The following is a 9,311-nucleotide window of genomic DNA, read 5'->3' as shown; positions in this document are numbered from 1 at the left end:
GGAGGGCTTTCTTGCTTCATGGGAAAATCTTCGTTTTCCCATCTGTGTCCGGGTTTTTGGCAAGATCAGACCCACATTTACTCCACTTCTAGTTCAGTGACTATGTAATTAATGAGGCTGGAAAAACATGTTTGACAAATAGCACGGTGATTCAATACTTAGAGCATGGTGTACCATTTCGCATTTGTGAAACTTCCATCTTTCTTCAATGTGTACCCATCTCAATTCATTTAGTATTGCCTGAGTCGGAGTTCGAACATCAGCTCCTGTAATAACTCTAGCCATCTTTTTATGCTGTTTGATTATTACGTCTTTCGTATTTTGTGAGCAGTTTGACCAGGCATTGCAACAGTATTCAAACAGGGGCATAATGAGTGAATTCGCAAGAAGTTTCAAATTACTTCGTGGTAGATTTTTTTTTAATGCCGCACAGTCGAACAATTCTTGCGCCAATCTTCTTGCTGGTATTTTGAATGTGTTCCTTCCATTTGAGAGATGGGTCTACCAGACTCCAAGATATTTGAAAGTGTCAACCTGGGAAAGCTGATATTCATTTACACTGATGCAGATACGATGAGACACTTTTGACAAGTTATGTGAACAACCAAATATCATATCATACTGGGTTTCTTCAGGGTTTCTTCATACTGGGTTTCTGGGTTTCTTCAGAGCAGGCTTATTCACAGTCACCCAGTCATGTATAGATTGCAGTGCTGAGTTCAGAGTCTTTTCTATTTCTTGTGGATTTGAGGTACTGTAGAAGAGCACAGCATCATCTGCATGCAGCACAATATGACACTTTGTTGTGACCTGGGGTAAATTATTTATCACGATAGAAAAATGGAGGGGTCCCAGAATGGAACCCTGAGGAACTTCCGAGTCAAGTTTACCCAAGCTGGATTCTACTTCACCAATCACTATTTTCTGTCTCCTATTCTCTAAAAAGTTTGTAAACCAAGCCAATTCAATTCCTTGCACACCATGCATATGTAATTTTTCAAGAGAAGGCTGTGGTTTACGGAATCGAAGGCTGTACGAAAATCCAAAAACATTACTCCAGTTAAGTTCCCTTGATCCATCTGTTTCGGCAAATAATCAAAAAAAAAATGTGAGTACTGTATGAGTACTGTGGCCCTGACGGAAACCAGACTGCTGCGGTGCTAGTAAGTCATGCTCTAGCAGGTAAGATTACAGTTGATCTTGTACTGCACGCTCCAGAATTTTCATGGCAAGTTTTATTACAGAAATCGGTCTGTAGCTATTTTTGTCAGTTCTATCTCCAGACCAGTTGCTTTATTTGTCTGTAATTTCTGTAGCTCATTTAATATAAGATGTTCCGTAATGAAAGAAAGATATTATTCAGAGGGGTGAAGGTTCAGGTGTGGGTTTCTTCAATTTGTCTCCCTCTCCAACATGTTTGTTAATTTACAGATCAGCAGTTGCGATCTAAACAAATTTGATTTGTAGAGGGAGACAAATTGAAGAAACTCACACATGTTCCGTAATTTCACACAAAATTTGAAATCAACACATCAGGGTACACGGCTATATGTGACATGGGTACATCGGGGCATTAGAGCAAACATTAAATGTACCAACTGACACAAAATGATTGTTTGATTTATTTACAATTTCCCATTGTCATGATAAAGAATATCATATATCTGCAACCCTGCGATCCTTTCAGCAGCAGACTTTCTCCTTGGAGTTAACTCTCTTAAAACATTCCAAAGTTGTCTGTGATTTCTTCTGTTTACCGAGACACCCATTCGATAATAATCACGTTTCAATATGTTACGCAGATTATTCAGATGGTTCCGTACTTTGCGGTATTGTCTCCAAAATTACATGTGAGTTTGGGTTTTGGTCTTGGTTTTCTGCTTTCGTCTTCAGCCTATCCCTCAAGTAATATAGAGATACATATTCCTCAGTGACCCACTTTGTGTGATTACCTTTAACTCTATATGTTACGAGAGGGGCGTGTTTGCTACATACTTCCAAGAACAAAGGTTTCCCACATTGACCATGCTTGATCAGGATCACTTGAGGCTAGACAGTTGCCCAAATCCTTGGCACGGAAGTCTGTTACAAAAGAATTAGGGTCAAACCTTTTCATTGATCTGCACGTAATTAATCTTGGCGGTAACTTACGTCTATACAATTTCCGTACAACATAAGTCAGGTTGTGGTCTCTGACATCAAGAGTCACCACTCTGTCCTGACAAATATTGTTTGGGAAGTTTGTCATTATTATATCACTCAAAGTACTGCTGTTCTCAGTAACACGGGTTGGATCTTTTATTATTTGCTTCAAATTGTTCTCACTACACAACTTTTCAATAAACCTTAATTCATTTTTACAATACATATTGTAATTGATATCACCAAGCACAATGACTTCACAGTTAAGTTATGTTGGTCTGGATATGCATTCATCAATATAATTTTGATAATCAACATTGGCTCTCGGAGGACGATAAAACGTTCCTATTAAAATCGGCTTGGTATTGGTGCATTAGACTTCTATCCACAAAGCCTCTAACTCATATGATTCTAAATCACATCTACGCACATAATATGTGACACTGTCGCCAATGTACACTCCTACCCCACCACATCTTCGATTTCTGTCAATTCTGTCTATCTTGTACCAATCTATATTTAATTCATTTTCCATCTGAGAAGATGGCTTGATAGCCCATATTCAGCTACGTTAAGCTGGTCTTCCATGGGGTCTAGTTGGATGTGAGGTGGGACCACTTCACCGGGTTAAACACCCTGCTCTTTGCAATGAATGAATGAAGCAGGATCTTTGACGTGCATGAGTTGTTACTCTCTCATACACGGGACCTCCATTTAATGTCCTATCCGAGGGACAGAGTGTTTTGCCTCTTGCTAGAGGGGACGGTATGCTTACACACAACATTGCTCAGTCCAGACCCGGGTTCGAACCCGGGCCGCGCGATCGTGAGGCAGACGCGCTACTGACTGAGCCAACTCACCGCTCTTTTCAAACAAAGAGAAGTATGACGGGACCTACATGAAAGCAAGCTTGTTTGGCTGTAAGCCCAGAGTAGTCAGTGTTTGTCAAAAAGAAACGGAGAACGGATAGAAGATAAGACCAGGCGAGTTAATGGTACCAAATAAGAAAAGCGGGGTATGCCTATGTGATTAAAAAAGAAGAAGAAGAAGAAGAAGAAGAAATAAAAACTATATTAAAATGTGAACCATTATTGTGGCCGAGCTATCATTTGTTCCCGGGGTAGAACATGATTTGCTTATAGAGCCTCCTTTGGTATACATTATAAAATTGTTGTTGCATTAAAACTGTCCCAAGGTTATGTTCGGTAAGACACAAAAAGTAGCATGCACAGCTATTAAGCCATTTGGTGCCTGCCGTCAAGCTGTGGGTAGAAAGTGCGAGAGAGGTAGAGGTAGAGGAAGAGAGGAAAACGAAGTAGAGTGTGGAATTGCTAATGATGAATTCGGAGAACCTGACGGCAAGGCCCAAAACGCAATCTGTAGCGGGTTGACAAGAATGTTTGATCGGACAATAACATACCACAATATTACATAAGACATTACAAATTTATTCAGTGTCTGTAAGATATGCACTCAATAAAAACTCTTTTAATTTGCGTTTAAAGGAATATAAAGACGAGCAGCTCTTAAGTTTATTAGGAACACCCGTGTTTTTAGAAAGAATATTACTTAAATAACTAACGTGGGATTTCCAAGATAAATCACTATCAATAAAAAGCCCTAAAAATTTTATACTACTGACTTGATTTAATTCAATTTCATTAAACTTAATATGAAGGGGAAGGGTCTTAAGACTGTTACTAAAAAGCATACAATGAGTTTTATCTACATTAAGTGACAATTTATTGGCGTATATCCAAGCCTGCACAAGTTCTTTATTCATTGTGTTAACAAGAGTATAAGGATCTCTGTGTGTAAAAACAAATTGGAGTCATCAGCAAAACATATAAAGGAGAGAGTTGGTGAGGAACTAGGAAGATCATTAATGCACAGAATGAACAATAGTGGGCCTAATAAAGAGCCCTGTGGAACACCACATGAAATTAACTTCAACTGAGAATCACGGCCATTTAAAATCACAAATTGTTTTTTGTTTGATAAATAATCTCGAAACCAGTCCAAAGCCTTCCCACGTATACCATAATGTCGTAGCTTATAAATTGAAATATCGTGGTCGATTGTGTCGAATGCCTTCGAAAAATAAAGAAAAACTCCAATAGTGTGGAAGACGTTATCTATACCATGAGCAACTTTATGGATAAAAATGAGTAAGGCATGGCTTGTGCTGTGGTTTTTCCTAAAACCAAACGGGGAGTTTACAAAAAAACTTCACATTTTTCGAGAAATTTGTGTGTGTGAGTATACACCAACCTTTCAAGAAGTTTCGAAAATGAAGTTAGCAAAGAAATAGGGCGATAATTTCTTACGGATTCTTCTTGTCCTTTTTAAAAATTGGTACTACTTTAGCTATTGTCATTTTTTAAGGAACTTCGCCAGTAGATAACGATAGATTAAAAATGTGTGTTAATGGTGAACCTACTTCATTAATGATATTTTTAAGGAGAAAATTTGTGATTCCATCACATCCTGAGCTTTTCTTTGTGTTCAAATTTTGCACTATGTGTTTAATTTCTTCTTCAATGACTGGTTCGAAAAAAGAGACTGCTGATTCTGATCTTTTAGAAAGTAATGAAAATCAGTGTTTGAATGCGGAATACTGCTGGCAAGATTAGGTCCTATGCTTACACAGTATTCATTGAATACTTCTGCCACATCAGCTTGATCTTCAATATGCTTGTCATTGTTAATGATATGCCTAGGGGGTTCGTTGTTATATTTAGTGTTCAGCGCTTCATTTATCACCTTCCACGTACTCTTGATGTCATTTTTATGCTTGATAAACTGCTTTGAAAAATACATTCGTTTGGCTAAACGTATAGATGATGTAAGAACGTTGCGATAATGCACATACCGAGACCGAGTTCGACTGTTAGGATCACTTCTGTATTTATAGAAAAGGATATTTTTACGATTAATAGACCTAAGGAGAGATTTTGTGATCCATGGTTTTTGTGGAACCTTTTTTACGGTTTGAACGAGTAAATGGCTTAACGGGTATAATGGAATTATATGTGGATAATAGTATTTGTGAAAAATGTTTAAAAGCTAAATTTACATCGCTTTGATTATTAACAATTGACCAACTAACGGATCTTAGTCTCTACCTAAGTCTGTTAAGATTAGTTTCTGACATTTCTCGAAAACCAGTATTGGGCGAATAAAAAGAGGCATTACTTACATTAAAATTGGGCATAACAGCGAAAATCGGAAAATGATCAGATACATCAGACACCATTACACCAAACGTGATATCAAGAAGGGAACTATTAACAAATATGTTGTCAATTGGAGTTGCTGTGACATCAGGTATTCGAATGGGCTTCTTTATAAGAGGTGAAAAAGACTCGGATAACATCACATTGAGAAAGTCTTGGCATGTGGAGTTGGTATGACAATCTAAAAGGTTCAAATTAAAATCACCCATGATAAAGCAACTCTTATTCTCAAAATATTTATCAGCTAAAAGTACGGGTAAAGATGCAATAAATTCAGTGGGGTTAGTATTTGGAGGTCTATATATTTCACCTACAACAATATTTTTTCTATTTGGAACCCTAATTTCAATAAAAATACTCTCAATAACTTTTGACATTAAACTGAATTCGTCAAGAGATCATAATTCAAGTTCTGATTGACATAAAGCCCAACTCCACCGCCTTTTTACCTGCCCTGTTGTAAGTCAATAGTGTGAAACCATCAATGGTAAATAGCGAAGAAGGTGATGTTTCCTTTAACCAGGTCTCACTGATTATTATTATTATTGTTGTTGTTATTATAATAGTAGCTGCGCAATATAAATGTGTTTTATTATCAATATTATTATTATCATTATCATTATCATTATTATTATTATTATTATTATTTCGTTTTATTTATACAGGATGGCCCCGTCAGTAATCAAATACTGTTTTCCAGGGAGCCCTGTAAACACATACATGCAAGGTAACAATCGCAACAAATAATATTAACATAACACAATAGGTCGTACATCATACAGAACAGAACTGTTCGTGAAAACGATGAAATAAAGAATGAGACTAAATATATCAGTTTGCAACCAGGATAAAAAAAAAATCCAACTTAACAATTCCGATAACTTGACTGTCAAACTTAATTTGATTCACGAACATATTAAACTGATCAAAGTTTTTGTTTATACTCCTAATGTTGAAGTGTAAAATAAGAAATTGGTTTGGATTTGAATGAGATAATGAAATTATGTCGTCTTCAATATGGTATTCTGTGGGTGGCATTTGAGGACTGGTGTCATTTACATCAGAATCAAGTATCAGTTCATGAGCTTGTGAGTTCAAAAAAGTAATTATATCAGGGTTATCACCTTCTTCGCTATTTGTGACATGTACGGGTACATCCTCTTTGCCTGGTGCATGAGCAGACAAAACAGCAATTTCATTATTCATATTATTCACACTATTTGACTTAGCCATTGTGAAAAAAATATCATGAAAGTGGGTATTACATGAACTTGTTGACACAAAACTCTGCTCTGGAATTTGTTTGCTGCTTGCTGTTTAAAAAGAAGAAAACATTCGCCTGGAAGAGTTATGTAAGATGCTTGAATAGCTGGCAAAGGAATGTCTGTCCATAAAACATGAGCAAACATCATGTGTAAACCAAACTTGAAGTACGAGTGCACTTTTTGTCTTGAGGTAGGAATTTCACGGGATGATCTACAAATAGAAATATCTGTGTTTATGAGCATCAAGAGCAGGCAGAGACACTGGAATGACTATTTTCCCCTTTGAAAAAATGTTTCACATTTGAATAGCTACGTACGTACAGACATTGACAGCAAAAATGTCGGTTGAACGGTTACAACCAGAAAATAAAAAACACTTGAGATATGCCAACATATTGTGTTCACTGGGCGTGGAATAATGACAGGGGGATTGAATTTGGCAACTGGAATATCTGCATACCAGACAGAGAAGGGTCAAGTTCATGTGGTCACAAATAAGAATTGTGTCGATACACTTAGTGCTATTATAGGCATTTAAACTGCACGCTTGGCACACATGTGAAAGAAATAAAAAATCATTGTGGAGCTTACATTTGGCATTTCAACAAAAATATACCTTCTAAGAGCAGAACATGACGTTGAACATAATGTGCATAGATCAAAACTTACTATATCAAACAAGGTAAACGCAACTGTCTCAACCGTTGAGAACAGAAGCAGGAATACTATTAACATGAGAACGGAAATATGTATTTCTTTAACAACTATATACTTAACAACTTATATTTATATAACAACTTATACTTATAGTTGTTATACTTAACAACTTAACATCAGAAATATGCATTTCTTTAACAATGCATTTCTGCATTGTCCAATAGAGACAATTTGTGGCCACCCCTCCCCCCGATACATGTGGACAGAATAACGAACAGAGGTGACTTTTTCTTTTTTCCTCGACAACCCTTTTCTATTGTAAACAGCAAAGGAAAAAGTGTCATTATGATAGCAACGGCGTAAATCCGTGCTGAGGAGTGGGGGGATGATTGGCGATAGTCACCATCACCACGATTACAAGCCCATAACCGAACCGACGCAGCCCTGGGGGGGGGGGGGGGGGGGGGGCAAGCTTCCATCCCCCCACACACACACTTTACAGGGATCAGCGAATGTCTCACTCTTTTCCATGCAAAGTGGGAGGAAAGTGGCAGCAAAAATATGACGACTTTTTGTTCTTGTTTTTGTTTGTTTGTTTTTTTTCTTGTCAGCCGACTTTCGGCGGAATATCAGACCTTAAAAGTATGAAGACTTTTTTGTTGTTGTTTCTCTTGTCTTTTGATGTTCTTTCTTCTTGACTGACAGGCGATTTTGCCCCCCCCCCCCCTTTCAAAAACGTAGCGCAGCCCTGAATAATGGCCAAATAAATTCGATGAAATGCTAATAAGGATATCCATTTCTTGAATAACGTAGTAGATATTTTCCTGTAGCTATTAATTGTATTCTTCAATTTTCTTGATTTAAGTCAGTGAAGCAATCATCACAGGGGCATCGTTCCGTTTTAATGATGGGGGGTATCCCCCTCCCACACGAGGAAAATTTGGCATTTTCAGACCTCAAATTCAGCGATCTGGTGCACACTTTTGGTAAAATTTGGGATTTTTTCCTATAAAAAAAAGTAAGAAAAAGAAATATTCATAGATAATTGAATGACTACATCGTGGTATTTCATCTCTTGCTCCGCCTGTGCGACATCACTGTGAAGGCCTAAATAGCGGGGCCTATCACCGGCGTAGCCAGGATTTGATCTTAGGGGGAGCGGTTAGATGCGAGGGAGAGATGCGAGCGAGGGGGGAGGGTGTGGGAGGGGGGGGGGGTTTCCCCTCCCACAGTGAATACTTTTTGCATATTGATGTTGTAAATGGTGCAATTTGATTCATTTTTTTTCTGCGTGTTCTATCGACTTGAAACAGTCCAACATGTTTAAGGTAGCAGTACATTTTATGTAGATTATTATTGAACAATTTTGCCTATAAATGGTATCATTTAGAGAAACTTCTTGTCTTAATTCTTACACTGAAGATCATGAACGCGATCATGAATTTTGACATTGTACAGTCCAAAAGCGGCCGTTTGTAGCTATATTTTTTTTTTTCGCTTTGGAAATTAAGGGGGGCGCACCGGGCGCATTTGCTGGCAATTTAATACTGGCAGCAACATCAGGAGAATGACATAACGATTAAATGCGAGCGAGCGAAGCGAGCGACATTTTACAGTCCCAAAACTGCTTTTTGTAGCTACATTTTTTCGCTTTGAAAATTAAGGGGGGGGGGGGGGGGCACCGGGCGCAACTGCTGGCAATTACCCGACAGCAACATCAGGAGAATAGCATAGCGATTAAATGCGAGCGAGCGAAGCAAGCGAGCTTGAAAATTTTGACATTTGTACAGTCCCAAAACGGCAGTTTGTAGCTATATTTTTTTTAATCGGTGGCAGTCCTCTTACACGGAAAAAAAAAAAAAAAACTGCCACCGATCGTGGCGCCTAGCGGACGCGGTAGATGCGTCCACTGTTCGTAGTCTCGCCGCATCAGATGTATCGCTTGGCAAAGACAATTACCTCGCTGCATCATACGTTTAGCTTAACAGCAAATTACAAAGACAATAACTGC

Source organism: Diadema antillarum, unplaced genomic scaffold (genome assembly GCF_040938485.1).
Source record: "Diadema antillarum isolate AM-2024a unplaced genomic scaffold, OU_Dant_1.0 seq00000830_RagTag, whole genome shotgun sequence".
Lineage (NCBI taxonomy): Eukaryota > Metazoa > Echinodermata > Echinoidea > Diadematoida > Diadematidae > Diadema > Diadema antillarum.
The sequence above is the reverse complement of the archived record's forward strand: the minus strand, read 5'-3'. Positions refer to the sequence as shown.